The sequence below is a fragment of the Bos grunniens genome, chromosome 6 (genome assembly GCF_055505025.1).
Source record: "Bos grunniens cultivar Pamir isolate PY7600 chromosome 6, Bosgru_T2T1.0, whole genome shotgun sequence".
Taxonomy (NCBI): domain Eukaryota; kingdom Metazoa; phylum Chordata; class Mammalia; order Artiodactyla; family Bovidae; genus Bos; species Bos grunniens.
In genome coordinates, this window is record NC_141170.1 from 104,886,923 (window position 1) to 104,912,670 (window position 25,748).

The 25,748-nt window shown below is 39.9% G+C and overlaps 1 long non-coding RNA gene across 23 annotated transcripts in view; it reads right to left on the reverse strand.

Annotated features, from left to right (window-relative positions):
• The window catches only part of LOC147371147 (uncharacterized), a 552,664-nt gene that overhangs the window by 392,896 nt on the left and 134,020 nt on the right, over window positions 1–25,748 (reverse strand). For 5 of the 23 annotated variants that reach the window (XR_015165906.1, XR_015165887.1, XR_015165916.1 and 2 more), the window contains one exon: window positions 2,558–2,701. The exons of the other annotated variants lie outside the window; for them this stretch is intronic. This is a non-coding gene — a long non-coding RNA (uncharacterized LOC147371147). The remainder of the gene's footprint in view (window positions 1–2,557; window positions 2,702–25,748) is intronic. 23 annotated transcript variants of the gene reach the window in all.

Here is a 25,748-nt window from a genome sequence, read left to right on the forward strand (position 1 = left end):
TTTTTAGAATCACTATTTTTTAAATCATTTTTTTATTCTGTAAAAGACAAAAGTACAACACAAAATAAGCATCAAATTTTAACCTGATACCTTTTCTAGATGTTAATTTGATTTATCAAGACGTCACCATTGCCCTATGAAGGAAAACAGAATGAGATATTTGGGGCTATTGGCAAGTGTTCAAATACCTGAGCTCAAACTTTGGCTAAAGGCAATGAGAAACCCTACCTACCCTACGGCAGCCTGAGAAAACACCTTCAGGAAGGTGTGTCCAACTTAAGCCGAAAAGTCAGTGTGTTTACGCTTGCCTGAACGAAACAGAGATAGAATTAAAGTGACAATCAGAAATATGGTGTCACAAAGTTTATTTGCCCAAGGCAAGACTAGAGTAGCTTTGAACAGTTTCCTTAAAGGAGTTGCTACTTTAAACATTTGATAACCCAACAATCAAGGAGGATTCCTCTGTGAGCAAAATTCTAGAAAAATTCTCTGAGGTTTCCAACTACAGAGGTAAAAAATATTCAAGAATGTGCCTGGAGGGGTGAGGGAGGCAATGACACCAAGAACGGAGTCACTGTAAGCTATAAATGAGAATGGCTTTCCCCATCCACAGCCCCTGCGCTCTACAGAGGAAGAGAAAAGACCTAGAGGAGGAGAAAGCAAGGGCAGCTGCCACTCTTGGGGTGGTTGCCATTGGAGCTGAGATAATGTCCACTGGGAAAGAAGCCTCACTGCATGAAGGGCTCTAGCTCTTTCTGCTTTCTCTAACCCATTATGCACCTAGAGCTCCTGCCCAGCATCTTTGATTATTCTTCTCATGTTGAGAAAATTAGGTTCACCAGAAAAAAAAAGAGAAAAATCTAGTTAAATTTGCATTGAAAAATTCAGGCTGGTTATTGAGACTTGGAGGATAAAGTCACATTCAGATTCCTGTGCTAGAGAATCTGCTCCATTGTGAGGCAGTGCTGCTCCTACTGCTAATATTGTTCAGTCACTAAGTCATGTCCAGCTCTTTGCAACCCCATGGACTGCAGCACGCCGGACTTCCCTGTCCTTCACTATCTCCTGGAGCTTGCTCAAATTCATGTTCATTGAGTCAGTGATGCCATCCAGCCATCTCATCCTCCGTTGCCCCCTTCTCCTCCTGCCCTCAATCTTCCCCAGCATCAGAGTCTTTTCAATGGGTCGGCTGTTCACATCAGGTGGCCAAAGTACTGGAGCTTCAGCATCAGTCCTTCCAATGAATATTCAGGATTGATTTCCTTTAGGATGGACTGGTTTAATCTCCTTGCAGTCCAAGGGACTCTCCAGAGTCTCTTCTAGCACCACAGTTTGAAACCATCAATTCTTCAGTGCTCAGCCTTCTTTTTGGTCCTACTCTCACATCCATACATGACTATCGGAAAAACCATAGCTTTGACTAGATGGACCTTTGTTGGCAAAGTGATGCTCTGCTTTTTAACACACTGTCTAGGTTTGTAAGAGTTTTCCTTCCAAGCAACAAATGTCTTTTAATTTCATGGCTGCAGTCTCCATACATAATGATGTTGGAGCCAAAGAAAATAAAATCTGCCCCTGTTTCCACTTTTTCCCCTTCTATTTGCCATGAAGTGATGCTACTGGTAACACCAACAAATGATGGTAGATAACATTTATTGAATATCTGCTATACATCAGTCACCATATTAGGTGTTTTATATTCATTTTTTCACTTAAAACTTTCAAAAACTTTTTGAATTTTTTCCTTATATATAAAGAGAGAACACTAGAGAGTTTAAGCATATGTTAGGTCACAATTTGCTTTGAGTTTTCTTGCGTAATAAGCTAATACTTGAAAGCTTAATCCTCTCATATCAACCCCACTTTTTTATGTTTATGGATGTAATGGAGAATCTTTGCTTCCTCTGTCAGGGACAGAAACCTAACTCAAACCAAGCAAAGCAAAAAGGACATTTCATGAGCTCCTACAACCAAACTACAGCAGGGGTCAGGCACCAGAGCTCTAGCTCACGCCTCTGCTCTCCTTTGGATGTTACTCTTTCTTCTCCATAGTACACAGGTATTCTCCAGTCAACTGAAAAAAATGGCCATTGACAATTCCAAGTTACCTCCTTCCAGGTTCATCCCTCCAGAGAGAAAAGGCTTCCCCTCCAATTTCAGGGTGAAGAACCAGGCCTCCCCTGCCCAGTTTGGGACATATAGCCCATGTGACTACCCTGAGATCAATTGTCACAGCTTAAATGTCCAAGATTGAATTATGTGAGTACCTCTATGGCCAAAAAGTCAGGGCCCTGTGTCTGGCAACCCCAGCAGAATCACCTGATTAGGATAAAGGAGTTTTTTAAGAAGGGGTGAGAGGTATGGTTACCAGAACCAGGAATACAGGACAGAAAAAAATAGCAGATGTCAACTACACCAGTTAGTATACAAATAACCTGTATATCATATTAAATGCACATTCTGACTCAGGAGGTCTGAGACAAGGCCCAAGGTGCTACATACCCAATAAGTGCCTAGAAGATGCCACAAACCACACTTTAAGTAGCAAGGCACTAACCTTCTTGCCATGCATCTCCCACAACTGTCAAAACATGGTAGATGCTCTGAAGCTTAGGGCTCAACCCCAAGGACAAATGCAATCTCACATGCTTGTCTGAGCACGGTGCCTTCTCAGGACCAGCCGGGTGTCCCCGTCACAACACTGAAATAGCAGAGGTGTTGCCCGTCAGGATCGAGACATATTGGCAGAACTCTGTGATAAAAACACTTTACAATTTCATGGCACCTTTCATTCCAAAGTGTTTCAAAGCTATATACATTCAGCACCACCGAAAGATGATAGAGGCAGCAGACTCCGTGGGGTGAAGGAGGTGTCAGGGGATGGAGTGGGGGTGGAGGCATAATGTGAGCTAGGGTCAGTGAGACATTTCTCTGTTAAAGGGAACACAACACCAAAAATTAAAGATAAGAAAGAAAGAAAACTAAAATCCTTAAGGTTCACATTCAAAGAATGTTAGCACATAGGTTAATGTTCAGAATCATTTTCATAGAACCATCATCTCCCAGTGGATACAGGCACTCTGAGAACACAAAGAAAAAGAAAAGGAAATCAGAAATGAGCTAAACAACCAAGAAGATTAAAAAACATCAGGAAATCTATAAGGTCTAAATCCATTAACTTCAGTTTGAATAGGCTATGCTGATCTTAATTAAACAATTAAGTCTTAAAATTTTAGAGGGAAGTTTTCCACTGCATATTCTCTGGTGTGGGAAATAGCCTCTTGTTTGTAGAGCATTGAGTAAAAAAAAAAAAAATGACTTTTCTAAGTACTGCAAAATGTGAATATTTAACTTAACCTTAATATACCAGATGAAAATATGGGTAGTTCATATATGTTCTGGGGTTGGGGGGGAGTCACTGTATGATGGAGCTTGAATATGGAAAGTTTTAATGACTTCTAGAGTATATGCCTTTTAAATAAATCCATTTTTTAGTGCTGTTACATCCCATTTACTACCAAGGACTCCTGGGGGGCTTCCAGTGACTTGGAAGGGGTTCTTTTTTCATTTCTTCTGGCTCCTCTGACAATGTCCAGCAAATAACTGAAGACACATAAGCTCCAACAAGACAGTTTCAAGGAGGGTGTGCTCTGGCAGGATGTGGCCACCTGCCAGGGAAGCACATACCCAGTTATAAGGGCGAGGAGAGAAATCCTTTTACTGTTTCATATTTCCTGGAGTTTTCAAAGAACTTGTTGCATTAATCTTCCTTGTGAAATCTTTTAGTAAATGTACTTATTTATGAACATTCACAAAAACCTCAAGATAACGAGGGGGGAAAAAAGGCAGGAATTCTTGGACCAGAAATTCATCTTTTCTGGCTCTTTTTTTATTCACTATCCTCCCATCTTTCTCCTCCCACTTTCACTTGAGACGGATGATGAAAACTTCCCGAGCTAGCAGATGATAGTGGTTATCCCATCAGGAGGCTTATTACCTGGAATCACAGCCTTATTGTTTTGTCAGAGAGCAAACCATGCTACTCATAAAGGCAGCAAAAGTGTTTCCCATCAGGAAATAAAGTAAAATGACCCAGTACTCTTGTACCCTCACACTGTAGTTTTGAGCCCCTGGCAAAGTTCTGCCCCAAAGCCTATTTTTAAAAATGATGGGAAGTAACTTATGCATCTGGTTATCTCTCAGGATTCTGTCAGTTCCACAGCTAGAAATGGTGCTGCCACGCTCACTCCAAAAAAAGTGGTGGTGAAGTGTAGGCTTCAGATAAGGATTTACACCGAGAGGCCAGCTCCAGAAACTACGCAAAAGATTACAGCCAGGAGACAGGCAAAGAGAAAGGTACAGTCACAAAAGTAGAGTCATTGCAATCTTACAGATAAATGAATATATTCCATTTCGGTTTGCTGTACATGTGACAATAGCACAGAAACAAAGCTGAATATATACCTTGTGCATTATAACCATCTGACATGCTACCTTGGAATGCACAAGATAAAAAGAAAGAAATGGTGCCCATTAAATGGCACATTTGAAGCGATGGAGTCTTTGGAATTATATCCTTATTTGACTCATCATCTGATTTACTGATAGCCTATTTGCTTCTCAAAAGCTTTAAGTTGGCTCAACATTTAACTAATGTCAATCACATAAATATGAATTGAGAGCTGACTGCATCCAGACACTGTTCTAAGAATTGAGAATTCTTAGTAATTAAGACAAGCATGTTTCTGCCTCTCAGAACTTACCAACATTATAGTCTAGTTTAGCATGAAGAACGTAATTGTTGAAATATGGACTATTGAAACTAGAACAGAACTGTTGAGTCCTCTATGGCACTTGCATCATCAACCACCTTGTGAACACACTATTTATTGAGTGAAACTGTCTATCTTTAAAACAAAAATTACCATAATCATCTTAAAATTCTAACGTTTTACTTCAACATGGATAATAAAATATTTTCAGAGGTCAAACAGTTTAGAGTAACTGAATTTAACTCCAAAAACATCCATTGATTGTCTCTGAAATATAAAGTATATTATGTAGTCCTCCAAGGAGCACAAAACTGATGAAGACTTGGCATCTACTCAGGCTGGCTACCACTCCATTCAGAGGTTATTTACATAAAGAACAAAAATAGAAAGTAAAATGAGGCAGACACTGTAACAGCGGTTTAAACAAGGCAGAGAAGGCAATGGCACCCCACTCCAGTACTCTTTCATGGAAAATCCCATGGACGGAGGAGCCTGGTAGGCTGCAGTCCATGGGGTTGTGAAGAGACGGACACGACTGAGCGACGTCACTTTCACTTTTCACTTTCATGCATTAGAGAAGGAAATGGCAACCCACTCCAGTCTTCTTGCCTGGAGAATCTCAGGGATGGGGAGCCTGGTGGGCTTCTGTCTATGGGGTCGCAGAGTCAGACATGACTGAAGCAACTTAGCAGCAGCAGCAGCAGATATACATGGAATCAAAAGGTTAACTTTTATGACAACTGGAGCTCTCTACAGAAGTTGGAGTTGCAAGAAGGCCAAAAGGATGAATGGATCTCATCAGGCAGATTGGGTGAAGGCAGAGAAGCACAATGGTTAAGCATTGGCAATATGAAGTAATGGTTAGAATTCTGGCACTCTCTCTTATGAGTTCTATGACTTGGTCCAGTTTCTCACTTCTGAACTGGGATAATATGATAAGATGATTCATGTAAATACTTTACTCAGTGCCTGCTACATAATACTAATAAATATTCAGTTCAGTTCAGTTCAGTCACTCAGTCGTGTCCAACTCTTTGTGACCCCCTGAATTGCAGCACGGCAGGCTTCCCTGTCCACCACCAACTCCCGGACTTCACCCAAAGGTGATGCCATCAGCCATCTCATCCTCTGTCATCCCCTTCTCCTCCTGCCCCCAATCCCTCCCAGCATCAGGGTCTTTTACAATGAGTCAACTCTTCACATGAGGTGGCCAAAGTATTGGAGTTTCAGCCTCAGCATCAGTCCTTCCAATGACCATCCAGGACTGATCTCCTTTAAAATGGACTGGTTGGATCTCCTTGCAGTCCAAGGGACTCTCAAGAGTCTTCTCTAGCACCACAGTTCAAAAGTATCAATTCTTTGGCGCTCAGCTTTCTTCACAATCCAACTCTCACATCCATACATGACCACTGGAAAAACCATAGCCTTCACTAGATGGACCTTTGTTGGCAAAGTAATATCTCTGCTTTTTAATGTGCTATCTAGGTTTGTCATAACTTTCCTTTCAAGGAGTAAGCATCTTTTAATTTCATGGCTGCAATCACCATCTGCAATGATTTTGGAGCCCCAAAAAATAAAGTCTGACACTGTTTCCACTGTTTCCCCATCTATTTCCCATGAAGCAATGGGACCAGATGCCATGATCTTCGTTTTCTGAATGTTGAGCTTTACGCCAACTTTTTCACTCTCCTCTTTCACTTTCATCAAGAGGCTCTTTAGTTCCTCTTCACTTTCTGCCATAAGGGTGATATCATCTGCATATCTGAGGTTATTGATATTTCTCCCGGCAATCTTGATACCAGCTTGTGCTTCTTCCAGCCCAGCGTTTCTCATGATGTACTCTGCATAGAAGTTAAATAAGCAGGGTGACGATATACAGCCTTGGCGGACTCCTTTTCCTATTTGGAACCAGTCTGTTGTTCCATGTCCAGTTCTAACTGTTGCTTCCTGACCTGCATATAAATATTAGTTTCAATTATTATAGCCACTATGAACAAAGCTAGTGGAGGTGATGGAATTCCAGTGGAGCGATTTCAAATCCTGAAAGATGATGCTGTGAAAGTGTTGCACTCTATATGCCAGCAAATTTGGAAAACTCAGCAGTGGCCACAGGACTGGAAAAGGGCAGTTTTCATTCCAATCCCAAAGAAAGGCAATGCCAAAGAATGCTCAAACTACCACACAATTGCACTCATCTCACATGCTAGTAAAGTAATGCTCAGAATTCTCCAAGCCAGGCTTCAGCAATATGTGAACCGTGAACTTCCGGATGTTCAAGCTGGTTTCAGAAAAGGCAGAGGAACCAGAGATCAAATTGCCAACATTCGTGGGATCATGGAAAAAGCAAGAGAGTTCCAGAAAAACATCTATTTCTGCTTTATTGACTATGCCAAAGCCTTTGACTGTGTGGATCACAATAAACTGTGGAAAATTCTGAAAGAGATAGGAATACCAGACCACCTGACCTGCCTCTTGAGAAACCTATATGCAGGTCAGGAAACAACAATTAGAACTGGACATGGAACAACAGACTGGTTCCAAATAGGAAAAGGAGTCCGTCAAGGCTGTATATTGTCACCCTGCTTATTTAAATTCTATGCAGAGTACATCATGAGAAACGCTGGGCTGGAAGAAGCACAAGCTGGAATCAAGATTGCCAGGAGAGATATCAATAACCTCAGATATGCAGATGACACCACCCTTATGGCAGAAAGTGAAGAGGAACTAAAAAGCCTCTTGATGAAAGTGAAAGTGGAGAGTGAAAAATTTGGCTTAAAGCTCAACATTCAGAAAACTAAGATCATGGAATCTGGTCCCATCGCTTCATGGGAAATAGATGGGGAAACAGTGGAAACAGTGTCAGAATTTATTCTGGGGGGCTCAAAAATCACTGCAGATGGTGACTACAGCCATGAAATTAAAAGATGCTTACTCCTTGGAAGAAAAGTTATGACCAACCTAGATATCATATTAGGCTGAATGCCGAAGAATTGATGCTTTTGAACTGTGGTGTTGGAGAAGACTCTTGAGAGTCCCTTGGACTGCAAGGAGATCCAACCAGTCCATTCTGAAGGAGATCAGCCCTGGGATTTCTTTGGAGGGAATGATGCTAGAGCTGAAACTCCAGTACTTTGGCCACCTCATGCGAAGAGTTGACTCATTGGAAAAGACTCTGATGCTGGGAGGGATTGGGGGCAGGAGGAGAAGGGGACGACAGAGGATGAGATGGCTGGATGGCATCACCGACTCGATGGACATGAATCTGAGTGAACTTTGGGAGTTGGTGATGGACAGAGAGGCCTGGCGTGCTGCGATTCATAGGGTCGCAAATCATCAGACATGGCTAAGTGACTGAACTGAACTGAAGAGTAGAGGAAGAGAAGCCAGGAAGTATAGATCATACTTTAAAGAAGAGCTGAAGAGGAGTGTAAAAAGCTTACTGAAAAGGAGAGGTTAAGGGATAAATTGTTGAGGGCCTCCAAATGCAAGAAAATTAATATGGCCTCTATTAAACAAGAAATAAGAAACCACTAAAGAGTTTTGGTGTAAGGGAGTAAGTGACATAATCAAATTATAATTAAATTTTGCTTCACACTTACCAATTTTAGACAATATTTCTAAAGCGTTTTTAAGATGAGTAGTGGTACAACAATCATGACTTTGACTACTACTAATAACATCTACTGTTCACCAAGCACTTACTATAAAAAAGCATTGTGATAGGTACTCTGCATATTTTTTTCATTTAATCCTTATCAAAATTTAAAACAATGAATCGTGTGTAATCAGACATATATAACAGATGAGAAACTAAGGCTTACAAAAGTTAAGGAAATCCCAAGGTCACACACTTGAAAAATGAGTGCTATAGATGAGGCATTGTTCAGCAAACTTAATGGTATGGTTGTGGTTTGTTCTATCCTGATGTTTATCATGCTCCATTGCATTTGACTGCTTAATTGTCTGCTACCCTACTAAAGTGAAAGTTTCTTAAATCAGTGATTATATATGAGTCACCACTGTATTCTCAGCAATCAATACCCTATCATGAATGATTATTAAATGAATGAATATAACTTTATGGCAGAATTTTCCTTAAATTGCATATTAATAAGCTTCACCTGACTTATTGCAAGCCTGCTAGAGTTGTGGCTAGAATAGGAGTCCATGGAGTTTATATTTTTTTACTTTTTTAAACTATGTAACTCTATAACTATGCTATATGAAAAGGAAAGAAATTTTTTTTCTTATAATTAGACTGTATTTAGAGTCCTCTAGAGTCAATCTGACCCAGATTCAGTCCAGTCAAAAAAAATAGTTCAAAACAAAGAAAAATGAAATATAATTAATAACTCTAAAAATGGGCAATCAATAAAGTTAAAAAGAAGACAAACACTTCAGATCATTTAAGCATGGGTTTTATCTGGCAGCCTGATGTTGATTCTCTGGCTCTAGACTAACATGACATAAACAAAAGTTATATTGTCATTTGGTTAATACATTGAAACAGATATTATCCATTAAACGTTACTATGGATAATCTTAAATGGCTTGAAATTTAAAAGAGGAAAGCCCATAAGCCAATTTGATTTTTCCAGAAGATTTACAGCCCAACTTGCCTTTTTCTTTGGTTCAGTACACACAATGTGAGGCTTAATATGATTCATAATGGCTGAAAACTGGCTAAAAAAAAAAGTCCAGTTATAGGATTTTAAAATCGCCAGGAATAACCTAAATAGAGAATGATGAGACAGAAAATATACAAATAAATGTGTCTGGATTAGATGATTGCCAAAGATTTTCATTTCTGCATTACAATTTCTATAGCTTCCATGTTTACTAATAAAGGGTCTGATTCTATCCATGATTTTTGACTGCTGATAGCTTTCAAAGCCTGTCACCCACCACCCATCCCTTTCTGTTCCTCAGATGGGCAAGCTGATGAGAAATCCTAGGTGCTACCTCCTTTGGTAACCACATGGTCCCTAGTCCATGACCAGGAACCCAGACCCTAGACTTGCCCCAAACTATATTACAGGCTAAGCCGGTCTCCTCTCCCTATTCTTTCAACCCGTCTCTGGACCTGCTCTTTGCAGACAGCTCGCTTTGTCGGTAATAAATCTTTTCACACTTTCTTGGTGCATGTGTGGCATCGTTAGTCTTGACATCATAATCAAATTTTAGGTTGGGTTTCACCTCTGCAGAGTGGATGATAATTCAATATATTATTTTTATAATGTAAAAGGGTCATGAAAATGAACAAATTTTAAGGGTGTTGACAAATCTTAAACACACACACACAGAACAAAGTAAAATATATGTCACTTCTCTATGCACATTTCCTGAATATTTCAAAAAATAATTTTACATCATGTCATGGAAGAAATTAAACTACTACTTTTCAAATAATCTATTAAAGCATTAATATTATATCATATGAATAACTGAGAAAATGGACAGTGAGGGAATTTTAATTAGAGTAGATTATGAATTTGATTCAGAGTAAGCATTTATCAAGTGCTAATGTGAACAAGGCTGTGACATAAAAGCTTGTATATATTAGCCCGTTTAGCTCTCATAACAATCCTGTGCAATGGATATTTCAGGATATCACTTTACAGGTGAGGAAGCTAAAGCACACAGAGATTAAGCAATTTGCGAAAATCAAAATCTGGTAAGAGAGGTGAGAGACTTGAAAACCTAGAAAACATGTCTCCAAAACTACATACCCTAAGCCACCTCTTCTCCAAAATTTAATAACTTCAGTATTTTTTATCATAATTGTATATCACACAGGATTTATCATCTGTTCTCTTTATGTGGGCATTTTCTAAGTTTTTAATATTTTCAAAGGGATCAAGCCCTAAACTAAATACAAGTTTCAGACAAGCAATTAAGTGTGTTAGTTGCTCAGTCATGTCTGACTCTTTGCAACCCCAAGGACTGCAGCCTCCCAGCCTCCTCTGTCCATGGAATTCTCCAAGCAAGAATACTGGAGTGGGCTGGCCTTCCTTTCTCCAGGGGATCTTCACAACCCAGGGATTGAACCTAGGTCTCCTGCATCGCAGGCAGATTCTTTATCATCTAAGCCTCCAAGGAAGCCCTGTGAAAGTGTCAGTCGCAATCACCATGGGTTAAATTTACACTGCATTCATTCCCATTTTTTCCTTCTTCTAAAAATGGTCCAGTTTTCCTTCCTGCATCCTTCTCTTCTTCATGAGGCCAAATGCATAAAGGGACAAGTACCACATCTTGAGCTACAGAAGTGAACCCAACTGGTACAAAGGTAATCTCAACACGTCTGCCACTGTGCCTGGGTCAGGAGTACAGATGTAAGCCAATCAGCAGCAGGCACTGCCCTGGCCACAGAGATTAGCTCAGGAAGGGACGGTTCAGTCAGTTCAGTCACTCAGTCATGTCTGACTCTTGGTGGACATATGATCTGATTGAGACCAATTAGATCTTACGACCTAATTGAGACCAGGAAAATGTAATGGAAGATTTACATAGAACTTCTGGGAACTAACTTTTCTCAGTCAAAAAAAATCACCAGGCAAATAGCTCTCATTCCCTCTGAAAGTCATGAAACAGAACTGTGAAGCTTAAAGCAACTGCAGTCAGTTTTCCCCCTTGAAGAAGCCAGCTTGAGGATGAAGCCAATACACAGAGGAGGGTACAGCTGAGCAAACTTTGGAGAAGCAGCCAGAGCCATTAGATTAAAACAGGCTGAAGCGAGCCTCCCCTGAATTTTTGAGCAGGGGACCTAGTAATATTTATTTGTTTGTTTAAGCTAGTTTAATTTTGTTTTCTGTTACTTGCAGTCCTAATTCACACATGTGTAAAATCAGACTCCCTCTAGCGATTTTATACTACTCTATCCTTTCACAAACATCTGTACAAAACAGCCTCTCGGTACCAATGTAACATTCCTTATTCATATGGAATGGAATGTCAGTAACTTCACGCTAGGATTTTTGGCTGTTAGTCTGTATTTTTCCTTTCCAGAAATGTCATTAACTGTTTTACTCCACTATTTTACATCGTAGTTAATTCCAGGCTTTTTCACAGTTTGTTTCTGGGTAAGATGGCATAAAAGATATCGGTGGGAGGAAGCTCGTAACAGCTGAGTTTTTCTTTTTTAGTTGTTTCGTTCTTTGTACTCCCTCAGTCATCACTCCCACGGAACTCTGATGCACTGACTAGGGTCAGTGAAGGACGAAAGAAAGCTGGTCAAATTGAGCACAGAGAGAAGTAAAATCTCACATACTAAAAAGTGGGAGGGACCTCGCAGTAGTCCAGTGGTTAAGAATTCGCCTTGCAATGCAGGGGACGTGGGTTTGATCCCTGATCTGGGAAGAACCACACGCAGCAGAGCAACTAAGGATATGCACCACAACTGCTGAGCCTGCGCTCTAGAGCTTACAAGCACTGAGCCCACGTGCTGTAACCACAAGCCCAAGCATCCCAGAGCCCAGGCGCGCATGCTCAGTCACGTCAGTCATGCCGAGCTTTTTGTGACCCCCCTAGACTAGAGCCTGCCAGGCTCCTCAGTCCATGAGATTCTCCAGGCAAGAGTGCTAGAGTGGATTTCCATGCCCACCTCCAGGGAATCTTCCCGACTCATGGATCGAACCTGAGTCTTCTGCCTTACAGGTGGATTCTTTACTGCTGAGCCACCAGGGAAGCCACCTAGAGCCCAAGCTCTGCAACGAAAGAAGCCACTGCAATGAGGAGCCCATGCACCACAACTAGAGAAAAGCCTATGCAGCAATGAAAACCCAGCACAGCCTAAATAAATACATTAAAACTTAAAAATAAAAAGATATGATTATAGAGACTATGATAAACAGGAAAGAAAAATTAGTCATTATACTCCCCAAAGACAGTGTTTGTCATTCAGTCACATCTGACTCTTTTCAACTCAATGGACTGTAGCCTGCCAGGGAAGCTATTGATATAAAAAAAAAAAAAAAAAAGAATTTTTAAAACTCTGAAGCAAATAAAAAATAAAACATCAAAAATATGTTAACAATGGTTGCACTAGAGACTTCCCTGGTGGTTCAGACAGTAAAGAATCCACCTGCAATGTGAGAGAGCTGGGTTTGATTCCTCAGTTGGGAAGTTCCCCTGGAGGAGGGCATGGCAAGCCACTCCAGTATTCTTGCCTGGAGAATCCCCGTGGACAGAGGAGCCTGGTGGGCTACGGTCCATAGGGTTGCAAAGAGTCGAACACGACTGGGCAACTAAGCAAACAGCACAGCACTAGAGACTATACAGATTTTTCCTATTTCTTTCTTTTACTTTTTTTTAATGATTACAGGTTATTTTATGAAGAAAAATTTTAGTGTTTTAACATAAGAATGCTATACAGCATTTTTATTAGCCACATGTCTAAATTGGCAGACTTGTTTGAGAAGTACAAAGATAAGAAAGTTAAATAGGGAACATTTAGCATGGCATAATTTGAAGACCTTGATGTCCACTTTCCCAAAGAGGTTTTCTTTGCCAAAGGAGATGCACAGTATCCAAAATAAGACCTCACACCTCATAAAATTTAAATACTGTCCTTTGGGTGCTAAGGAACAGAAGACCACTGAAATTGGGTCTCTTGAGTCACTTGGCAATCTCTCAGCCTTCTCCAAAGCAGCAATACCATACAAGAAATAAAATAGCATGAGAGGAGAGAAAAAGAGGACAGAGTTGTGACTCACTCTGACTTAGGCAGACTGTTCAAAGGGAATAAAGGAAAGAGGCAAGGAATTAGATAACACCAGGCTGTATATATACTTTATATATAAATCTGTATATATCAGTACTTTCCAAAAGTGAACCTCAAAGTGAAAGGTTGAAATGAAGGGGAGACAAGAAGAAAATGAGGTGGAAGGAGATGGAAGTGGAAAGATCTATGCCAGAAATATGTATATAAAAGGACAAACAGTAGACCTGAATTATGGATAGAGATAGAGGAGTTAATAGAAAGGACAGAAGGAAAGTGAACAGGCAACCAAACGAGAAAAGATATTCCCAGTGGTGTCAGACCTGATGATGGAAGCCTTGGCTAGACCCTGGGAAGGGAAGGTAGAGGTGAATGACAAATGTGCAGCCTCAAAATAAATCATCTTTTCTAGACCTTCTGCAGGAACAAATTTTCCAGAGATTTAGATTTGGTAAACAGACCAAGCTGGATCACAGTGAGGAACTTATAGGGGATTTGAGATGTCAAACACACAGAAGCCAAGGTTTGCCTGTAATGCTGGAAACAACACCACGGCCTTTTAGTATCAGGCTCATTTCAAATAACTTCAGTTTAGAGAGACTTCTCTAAAAAACCTACAACAACGTGTTAGTTTTTTCTTAGCCGTAAGATATAGCAACAATCAGTCATAGTTCATGTATATAGTCTTGTTAATTCTTCCTTAGACTTGAAAACTATGTATAGTGTTCATGCATGCTTTGCATTATTTAACGTGTTTACATTTAGTATTTGAAATCAACTCATCTATTATAATGTGATAGAATTGCCAGACTGAAAGAAAAACACATGTGAAAAGAACCTATATTTTCTGATTTTTAAAATGAACAATTCTTCAAGTAGAAACTGTTAACTGGGAGTGAATTTTGTGCTTGAGGTTGTTTTCTTAATTTTCAGATCTGAACAGACCGTAAGCATAGTAATGAAGACAATAGGCTCTAGAGTGACAGCGACCTGCCTGTGTTTGTCAGCAAACAAACCTAAGCTCTCTGTCCCTGAATCTCCTACGAGATGTTAATATCAGTATTTGCCTCACTGGGCTATTTCAAGGATTAAATAAAATGACACATGTGACGTATTATACTAAGCACAGCATCTGGCACATAGAAAAAGTATTCCGTAAATGCTGCTATTAGTTCTCAAGTCCCCAAAATTGTCATATCACTTTTTCAACATTATTGCCAATATGGTTGCCCCTAAGAGTGGAAATTTCATTGACAAAAAAAATCATTTCTTACTTAGTTGTACACATATTTCAGACATCCTGAAGTCCCTGATCTCGTGTGTATAATTTGCTTGATCTGGAGGACAGTCCCTGCCTCTTCCATACCCTCGGTACCTGGCTAACTCTCACTCCTTCCCACTGTCAGCTAAAACATGTCTTCCTTCTAGAAGTCGGCCTTCTCCGACCCTGGAGGATGGAGTTGGTACCTAGCAACCTGCTCTTCCCCTATGCTCTTGTCATCACATTACACTGTAATTCCATGTGTATTTTACTGATTTATATTCCCCCTCATATTACGTACACACACACACAATTTTAAGCTTTGTGAGAACATAAATCTATCTTCTGAGCCTTCATTTCTAACCCAAACATGTAGTCGAAGTGTTCGTGGCACATACTGAGTTACTAATAAATGTACATTTTGAATAAATAAAAGACACTCAGCAAATAAATGTGAAGAAGTTTTACAAACCCTCTATGCTAGGCTGAATCATAAAATATCCACTAATCCAGAAGCATCCCATAACTACTGAACTATTAAATTCACTGACTACTTGCCAAGAGTCCCCTAAATCAGGTAATTTGACAATAAATAAAATACCTTGACATATTTATGCAGATCTTTGAAGCAGTGAGTCGGAGAAAGCAATTTAAATAATATGCCCTCAAGTAAATTTTTACAAATTTAGTGCTTTCCTGAGTCCAGTCATCTTAGTAGCTCCTTAAATAGAAATTACCTTAATGGGAAGAATGATGGAAAATAGTCATCAGAACGGCATAAATATTCATCTAATAAGTATTTGTGAGTACTTTTGTGTTAGGCCTACAGGCAGATCAAAGAAAGACAAAACACAGACTTTCCTCTCAACAGTTTGATAATCTAAATGACCTATAAATAATATGTCACCTCCCCCTACCAAATTCAGGCTTCCCTTGTGGCTCAGCCTGTAAAGAATCCGCCTGCAATGCAGGAGACCTGGGTTCAATCCCTGGGTTGGGAAGATCCCCTGAAGAAGGGAAAGGCTACCCACTCCAGTATTCTAGCCTGGAGAATTCATGGACTGCTTAGTCCATGGGGTCAAAAAGAGTTGGACACAACTGAGCGACTTTCACTTTCAAAGTCCTACCAAATTTCCTACCAAATTAATTAATGAATGCCATTTATTTGCAGTTATATACATGTGCTTAATTTTGAATTTAAGAGAGGTCATTACTGAATGTTAATATGAACATTAAGGTTTTTTGCAACTGACATGAACTTGTATATCTGAGATAAATTAAGCATGCCATAAAATTGTATCACAATTTTATGATTAATTCAGTCTTTTGAAAATAAACCAGTTTCTCCAAGAGCACATGCTCATAACATACATCAAATAGACAAGATGATTTGTATATAGCTTCTAAAATTTTACCCCGAAACATCTAATTATTTTTCCTTTTGGAAAAAGCATCTGAACACCTGTTGAAGCCATTACTGTTCTGTCCTTTGGGGGCCATAGGCGAGACCAAGCTCCCTCACATGCTGCATTTTTCTCCAGATTCACCAGGAACCTCATAGGCTTGCTGCCGCATGACCTGAGCCCTTTAACAGGTGGCCAGTCCTATTTCTCCTCCCTACCATTCCCTCATCAAGAACGAAATACTGGATTTTTATTTTCTTTTCTTTTCCCTCGTGCAAATACCCAAAGTAGTGGGGAGATTCTCTGGAGCAAAGTTTAACCCAGCAGAAACTTCATGAACCTGCATGGAACAAGAGTTTCGCTGGTGATATAGGAGATTAATGGGTCTTTCCCTGTTCCTCAAAGCTGAGTAAAATCAGTGAGAACTATGAAGATACTAGTCCTTCCATAATATCAAACGTCAACAGAATCTCAACAAAATATGGCTACTAAATGGTTTACTGGACACTGCAACCATTTCCCTTTGAAAGTCAAGAAAGTCTTAATTTATAATTACGCATTTTGCTTTGGCCTCACCAAGGCAATCCTTGGAGCAGCACTTAGGCTGCATAAATATATAAAGAAAGCTTCTGTTCTGATGTGTTAAGAGACTAGGGTGTGTTGGTTCTCAGCCACCACACCCTCGTCTGTGGTTGAATATTCCCATCCTTCCTTTCTGCAGTACAGTTCATTCTCAATTAGTAACAAAGTCTTATTTCCAATTCTGAGACTGTGGTTCTATTTTCCATAATACAAAGATCTCCTGTTGCTTCCTTCAGCAACCTGGTGGGAAAAAGATTCACTTCAAATCATTCAAACGAAGAAACTCCAAGGAAGCAAGAATTTACACAAGTTTGGGGCAGGGTTAAGGGAACGGTGACACACGGAACAAAGAATGCTGAGGCCCCAAAGACTTCAACAGTGGGAGGAAATGGTGTTCCAGGAGCCCAGAGGGACCTAACACTGAGGCCCCAAAGACTTCAACAGTGGGAGGAAATGGTGTTCCAGGAGCCCAGGGGGACCTAACACTGAGAAGGCAGGACTGTGTGGTAGGAGCAACAACCACAGGAAACAAAGAAGGAAGAGGAAACAATCTGACATCTCTCTCTTTTTATCTTCCCGTTGATCTCCTATTGGCAAAAATCTAACTAAAGGTTAGAAACAAGTTACAAGAGAATCCAAGTGATAAAATCTGTAAGGAACAGCTTCCTGGGAGTACAATGCCAGACAGAGGAAGGCAAAGAATACAAAGTACATTATACAAATCACAATGCAAGATAGAGAAAGGCAAAAAATATAAAGGAAAAAAATGCACAGACACATCCAAATATAACTTGTTAGCAAGTTATTAAACTAGCCCAACAATATTTATCCCCAACGGTTTAAATAAGAGAACTACGGAGAGTTCTCCAAGTGAAGACTTTGTAATAGGTTTGTGTGTAAATAGCACTGGCTATTTTCTTGTCTCCTCCCCTCTTCTCAAGCAACATAACGACCCTCAAAAGAACTACACAGAAATACTGAAATAATATTCTCCAAGAGGGCAGACTCTCTGGCAATATTCTTGCTGAGGGACAGAAGCTCACAGCTGACCTTGTACCATTACTGGTACAAAGCAAGAGCCTTTAATCCTCAGGAGTTTGTGTTATAAATACGGATATCTAACCTCATTTGGAGAAGTGAGGATGGATTGCTAGCCAGAAAACCCATAATAGCTGAGCGAAAAGAGAGTAAATTGGTGGAATCATGCAATTAAAAATATGCAAAGTACCAAAACAAATTTAATTCCCATCACCTTTTTCAGAAAGTTACTAGAGGATGTGATCCAACAAAATGAGAGTAAAAATCAAGAAAAAGAAATGAGATCCAGAAATCTAGAGACCTAACATGGAAAAAAGATGAAAGTCACTCTAGAATGTTGATATAGGAAAGTTTGAGCCTAGAAAGACAGAAGACTCCATAAAAGATGTAACCGAGAAGAAAAAAAGAAGAACATAAACAGGAAGAAAGGAAGAAAAAGAAAAGAAGGGGAGAGGGAAGGGGCGAAGTGGAAAGGAAAGATATATTTGACTAAATTGAAAGGACATTTATAACTCTCAGAAAGTTGGAGAATAATTAGCGAATCTCTAAAAATTACAAGAGAAAGAGGCAATTATTAACTTTAAGAAATGATGTAATTAAACAACTTGACTCAGTTGTAAAAAGTACTTACTTAGTTGTAACACTGAATATTGCTTTAACCAAAAAAGTGTGATATAACCATGTTGGAAGATGAGTGAAGGCAGGTGGGCAGGAAAGAAGGGTATGTTGCAGGTTGAAAGAGTGAAATCCTCATCTTTCATAAAAGTTAACCCAAAGTGGCTACACATGGAATATAAATGTAAAGATGGTTGTTTCAAATTATAGAGATAAAAAGCAGAACAATCAGCTAAAAGAGTTTGAAGTGGATGCCTTTGAAGAATGGGAATTGGAGAAGAGTGGGGTAGGGACCAGTTAGAATTTTTTGTTACAAGCTTACTAGTACTATCTCAAATCTTAAAACTATATGTGAATATATAAAATGTTATATACTGTGTGTATATGTGTGTGAACCTGTGAGATTAAAATTTAGGTTAAATATTTTAAATCAACGATAAAGTTCACAGTTATACTTTACAAGAATAAAGAGACCCATTGAACAATGCAAAGTAATTAGAATTCCACATGTAAGCCTACTAGGAGACCACGTAACCCACGAAGAAGAGAAAAGTCCCAAAGGTCATCACAATAAGCAATGTGAGGCCTTAAAATAATGTAACATCAAATGAGAGAGTTTCTGTCTCTGGCTGGAGTGCTTTAATTGTGTCTCAAATAAAATACACTCTGGGATATTTATAGCTTTAACTAATCTCATTTTCATATAATATATGACAGACTTTGGCCTTTCCTTATACATGGAAAGGGTTAGACACCTGTTGATTTATCATTTGCCCAGCAAACTAAATGCTAAATCAATGAAGTCCCACGGCTCCTTTGCAAAATATAACTCAAAAGCCAACTAGGAAAGGCCAGAGTAGTCAAGGTATTCAGAAGCAGCAGAGCAGCTACCTACAAGCAAAGGGATGGGACACAGGTAACGAAAGTGTTCCCATTCTTTTGCTAATCAGAGATGCCCAAGAATGTGTTTTAAATTATGTATGTTTCTTTCCTGGTTGCAAATAGGAAAATAAAAGTTAAAAAAAGAGAGATTGCTCAGAAGTACTGAGTACAAACCGATCTCTTACTTTTTTTTTTTTTGGCTGAACTACATGGCTTGCAGAATCTTATCCCCAACTAGGGATCAAACCTGTGCCGCTTGCAGTGGAAGCATGGAGTCTTAACCACTGGACCATCAAGGAAGTGCCCAAAACAGATTTATCTTTACTTATGCTTCATGGAGCGTTGGAAATATCAGCAGATTTTTCTAGGATTTTTACAATCCTGACATTTGTTTGCATTATTTTCTGATAAACCTCTAAGGCAAAGAGATTTACAAAAAATAATGGGAGAAGTTTCAGTTGCAAGTTCAGAAACATTTTACTTTCCATATTATCTTTTAGTGTCAATATGAGCAACACAAAAAACATGAGATTTAGAGTCAATATTACCAACCTTAATATTAGTCAATCTTGCACTAATATTACCAACATCAAAGGATTCTTATAACAATTAGAGATAATCTATGTGAGCAGTCTGGCACATAATAGATAAATGCATGCATGCTGTCGCTTCAGTCGTGTCTGACTCTGTGCAACCCCATAGACGACAGCCCACCAGGGTCCTCCGTCCACAGGATTCTCCAGGCAAGAATACTGGAGTGTGTTGCCATTTCCTTCTCCAAATAGATACATAATTATCTTTATTATCATTATTCTCCAAATAGTTGAGACTTTAGTCAAGTATAACCTTGTATACACTATTTTTATCAAGTTCAGTTTCACCAATAAGGAACACTGGTAGAAAAGAAAAAATGCAAAATACTTCTATGGCTACAGTAATGCCAAGAGGTAATTAGACAAGAATAAGACCCCTTGTCCTTGTGTGATAGCAGTTAGTACTATTCACCAAATATCCCCACAAAGAAAAGTTATGACCAACCTAGATAGCATATGGAAAAGCAGAGACATTACTTTGCCAACAAAGGTCCGTCTAGTCAAGGCTATGGTTTTTCCTGTGGTCATGTATGGATGTGAGAGTTGGACTGTGAAGACAGCTGAGCACTGAAGAATTGATGCTTTTGAACTGTGTTGCTGGAGAAGACTCTTGAGAGTCCCTTGGACTGCAAGGAGATCCAACCAGTCCATCCTAAAGGAGATCAGTTCTGGGTGTTCATTGGAAGGACTGATGCTAAAGCTAAAACTCCAGTACTTTGGCCACCTCATGCGAAGAGTTGACTCATTGGAAAAGACCCTGATGCTGGGAGGGATAGGGGGCAGGAGGAGAAGGGAACGACAGAGGATGAGATGGCTGGATGGCATCACTGACTCAATGGACGTGAGTTTGAGTGAACTCCGGGAGTTGGTGTTAGACAGGGAGGCCTGGCATGCTGTGATTCATGGGGTCCCAAAGAGTCGGACACGACTGAGCGACTGAACTGAACTGAACTGAGGCTCCTTCTAGTATCTGGTTGGGGAGCAAGGACCTTACATTAGTTTTGGTCTATGTGTTGTGAGCAGGAAGTCACACGCATCATCTGGGCCAAGTATTTGACTGCAAAGCAAGACCATCCAAAGCTCTCTTTTTCATTGAGCATAGTGACCAGCAATGCTCAAAACGGTAGCCACTCTGTCAACCCAGTTCCTGAGTGACTATACACAGAGCCTTCCTGATGACCCACAACTGACATGCTAGTGTGAGCAAGAAACAAAACTCACTGTAGATTCCTGAATGTATTTATTACTCTGGGCCTATGCTCACTCATGTCCAACTCCATGCAACCACACAGACTGTAGCCCACCAGGCTCCTCTGTCCATGGGATTCTCCAGGCAAGAATACTGGAGTGGGTTGCCATTTCCTCCTCCTGGGGATTTTTCTGGCCCAAGGATTGAACCCGTATCTCCTGCATCTCCTGCTTTGGCAGGCAGATTCTTTACCATTGAGGCACCTGGAAAGCCCATATATTTGTTACTAGCTTAACTTAATAAATAAGGGAAGATGATTCATCATCCGGACAGCAATCTATCAGTCTCTGTCTCCCTCTCTCTTTCTCTTTCACATTAATAACAATTATTATTATTATCATTATTATATGATACTAAGCACTCAACTGAAAAATAACATGGCATTGGCAACAGTCATGTGCAGCTTCCCCCAGTGAGAAAGAATCTGCCTGCAATGCAGGAGATGCTGGAAATGTGGGTTCAATTCCTGAGTCAGAAAGATCCCCTGGAGAAGGGAATGGCAACCCACTCCAGTGTTCTTGCCTGGAGAATCCCATGGACAGAGGAGCCTGGTGGGCTATAGTCCATAGGGTTGCAAAGAGTTGGACATGACTGAAGTGACTGAGCGTGCATATGTGCATTCTAAGTACACACAGAAAGAGCCTACAGGAAAAGCAGAACAGATTACACCTCCATTCACAAAGATATGACACCTTCACAGGGACAATAGGAGTAACTAAATGACAATTTTCTGGTTCTTCTGAGATGATTCGTACTTCCTATATTTTATGTCCAAGAGAAGTCATTATATTCTCTCATGAAGCCTTTTAATACTTGAACTGATTTGAATACATTTCTGGTCTTTGCAAGAAAAAGAATGCTAACTAGAACTAACTCTTGGACCAGAACAAGGCACATGGAGCCCAGTACCATTACAGGTAGCATATTGCTAAGAAGAGCAACAGGGGAGAGATTAAAGGGATGACCCCTTGCTCCACAGCCTGACAGTTAAGCCAAACAGTGCAGTTAACCAACGGCAAACTCAGCAAGCCCCCAAATAAACCTTAATGAGCACAGTATATTATCAGGAGTGTTCAGTGCCTATTTGATGAAATAGGGAAAAAACTACTCATCCTCTGAATTAAAGAGTTGCTCATATTCTATGTAGTAAATAACTACATAAAAATATGTCATTAATGAAAAACGTTTGCATGCAAAGATCTTACTCCAAGGAGAATGTGCGCTGGGCCCGAACATAGTTCATCTGGTATGTACAAGCGCTGCAGGGAAAACACGAGCACCTGCACGAACATCTGATTACTTAACCAGGCCTTTTGTCTACTCTGTCAGATCTCTCTGCTAGAAATCCCTTTTTCTGACACAATCAAAAGAAAACCAGTTTTTCAAATGAATGTTCGTTTACTCCAAAGAGCAAGCCAGGACTTATACTTGCCGTGTGTGTCTCCATCTCCTGTCAGGAGACAGTTGGTAATTACTGCAGGGTTTCACTCCGGGGAGGGATTGTCCCTGCAACTTTCACTGATTTGTTTAACCAGCAATGAAATGCGATTTACATGCCTTTCTCCCAAGGTGGTCTTCTTGAAAAACCACAGCAAAATGATCATCTGCAAGCTGAGCTCATGGTAAATAAAACCAGGTCCTTTTCTTTTCTAAAGTGGAAGGTCTAATCCTGTAGTCTTGATTGCTTTCCTAATTACAGACTCCAATCACTGCCACAGTACCCGGTGGTGGCAAGAGCTCTGTAACCGGTTATATACCCCACCCTCGTCATGAGCCTCCTCACTTAAACCCAATACAGAACCAACTCATATCTACATGTAGCAGGTACTGAAAACTTCACTCAAGCCGGGGTTTCATTTCCCTTTTCATTTGTTCCCTTTTCATTTGTTCTATCTTGCTCACCATCATATCATTAGAAAAATGTGTTCTTTTCTTCCAATTAAAAAAAATTGGCAAAAAGCCTGGCATCATCTCCCATAAATACAATACTGAGGAATAACAAAGCAACCCAGATCCCAAAATCACAAGGGATTGTTTTTTCTCAGCTCATTTCTCAAACATAGGATGAGCGGAGACAAGGAAGGTATGTATTACAAGCAGATTTCCCCACTCCAAGAACACAAAAGCCTTACAATGAAATGCGAGGTGCAGGCAAATTCTCAGAAAAACCTAAGTACATCCCAGAAGACCTCATCTTAATGCAACACTTGCCTCCATCTGCCCACACTCCTCCACTTGACCATATGATAAATGCAGATTCCCCTGAAGGCATGCCCTTGTCCAAGGAACTACACCAACTCAAATCTGGGAGGAAGAACAGGGGAAAGTGTTTAACTGAAACCTAAATACAAAATGTAGTGCTTTGTAATCCAGTAGCACCTCCTACTCAGTATGTCTTAAGTGCTTTTCAAGCATGAGGTTTTTATTACACTCCTTTTCAGAAAGCCGGAAGCAAACTGAGATAAAATAAAGGACTTAAGCCTAAACTCAGCCAGCAAGGCAGGACAAATAGAGGGAGGCGCCCAGACCATTACTGTGAACTGGGCCTCTGATGTGTTTAAGGGGCTGCCAAGTCACCCAGCTCCGAACACAACCTGACTGCAAGGAACACGGTGATACGGCTCCTCCTGAAGAGGATGAGAAAGTGACAAGAAGATTCTCGTCAGTGAGTAGATCACTCTGAGAACACTGTCCCCCACCCAACCTTGGAGATTAAGGAAGCAGGGAGGGAGAAACCACATGAGCTCTTCACCACCCAGCTAAAGGCCTACTGCTTTACAGAACATCAATATTAAAACGCTCACTCGGCTGGTCCGGACAAAAAAAAGCAGCACGTGGGACTGACTAGTGAGGCTGAACTTCTATAACGATTAACTGAGGCAAGAAACTATTCACCTACCCATTTTTTCCTCACCAAAAGTGAGTGCAAATACAATAAAGAGAGTCACATCTTAATTTTTATTCTCTCCAACTACTTCTGCAGTCAGTTTTATACATTCAAGGTGTTTTCTGACCATTAAAAAATATCATATGGACACACCACTATATTTTAAATTAAAAAAGAAAACAAGAAAAAATAAACAGTGATAATAATGAATTATAATTCATTGGACAAAAACAACAACAACAAAAAAGATATGAACCCTACACGTTCTCCTAAAAAGTTTAGAGTTGTGCCTCATACAGCCAGGTCCATAATCCACGAAGCACTGGTTTATGGAAGTGGGGGTGGGGTTGGGGGTGGGGGGACAGGTGGATTGGGAATTTGGGACTGGCAGATGCAAACTATTACATGTAGAATGGAAAACAAGTTACCTGTATAGCACAGAGAACTATATTCAGTATCCCGAGATAAACCATAATGGAAGCAAATATTTTAAAAAGGAATGTGTGTGTGTGTGTGTGTGTGTACAGCAGAAATTAACACAATATTGTAAATCAACTATACTTCAATTAAAAAAAAATTGACTTGTGCGTATGATTTAAGATAAGGATTTGATCTTACTTTTTTCCATGTGGATACTTCAATGACACAGCACTTTTTGTTGAAAAGGCCTTTTTCTCTTTATTACAAAGCTATTGCACATTTGTGATAAACCAAGTCTTCATATATCCAAAAAAAAAAAATACCACAAAGGACACTTCATATTTATTTTTCTGAATAAAAGATCTTTAAAATTCTGTACTGCTTTACAATTTTCAAAGTTTCACACACATAATTTCATACAATCCCATAATAGCCCTTTTCCTTCCTAACTCTGTATTGCCCTTCCCACCTCTATATTGCCCTTCCCCTCCTTCCTCTCCCCATTGGTAACCACTAGTTTGTTCTCTGCATCTGTGAGTCTTCTTTTTTGTTATATTCACTACATTGTTTGTATTTTTCGATTCCACATATAAGTGATATCATACAGTACCCGTCTTCCTCTATCTGACATGCAGTTAGCAGAATGCCCTCCAAGTCAATTTGCCTTGTGGCTGCAAATGGCAAGCTTCCATTCTTTTTTATGGCTGAGTAGTATTCCACTGTGTATCTGTATCACATCTTTATCCATTCATCTGTTGATGGACATTTAGGTTGCTTCCATACTTTGCCAATTGTTAATGATGCTGCTGTGAACAAGGAGTGCATGTAACTTTTCAAATTAGTGTTTTTGTTTTTTTCAGACATATTTCCAGGAATGAAATTGCTAGGTCATATGGTAGTTCTCTTTTTAGTTTTTTGAGGAGTTTCCATACCGTTCTCCACAGTGGCTACACCAATTTACATTTCCACCAACAGTGTACAAGGGTTCCCTTTTTCTCCACATCCTCATCATTCTTTGTTATTCGTGTCTTTTGATGACAGCCATTCTGACAGGTGTGAAGTGATATCTCACACTTTGCTTTTGGTTTGCATTTCCCTGATGATTCATGATGCTGAGCATTTATTCCTGTGCCTATTGGCCATCTGTGTTTCCTCTTTGGAAAAATGTCTCTTCAATTCTTCTGTCCATTTTTTAATTGGGTTGTTTGCTTTTTTGGATGCCAAGGTGTATGAGCTGTTTATTTATATTAGATATTATCCCCTTATTGGTCATATCATTTGCAAATATCTTTTCCCACTTCAGTAGGTTGTCTTTTCATTTGTCAATGGC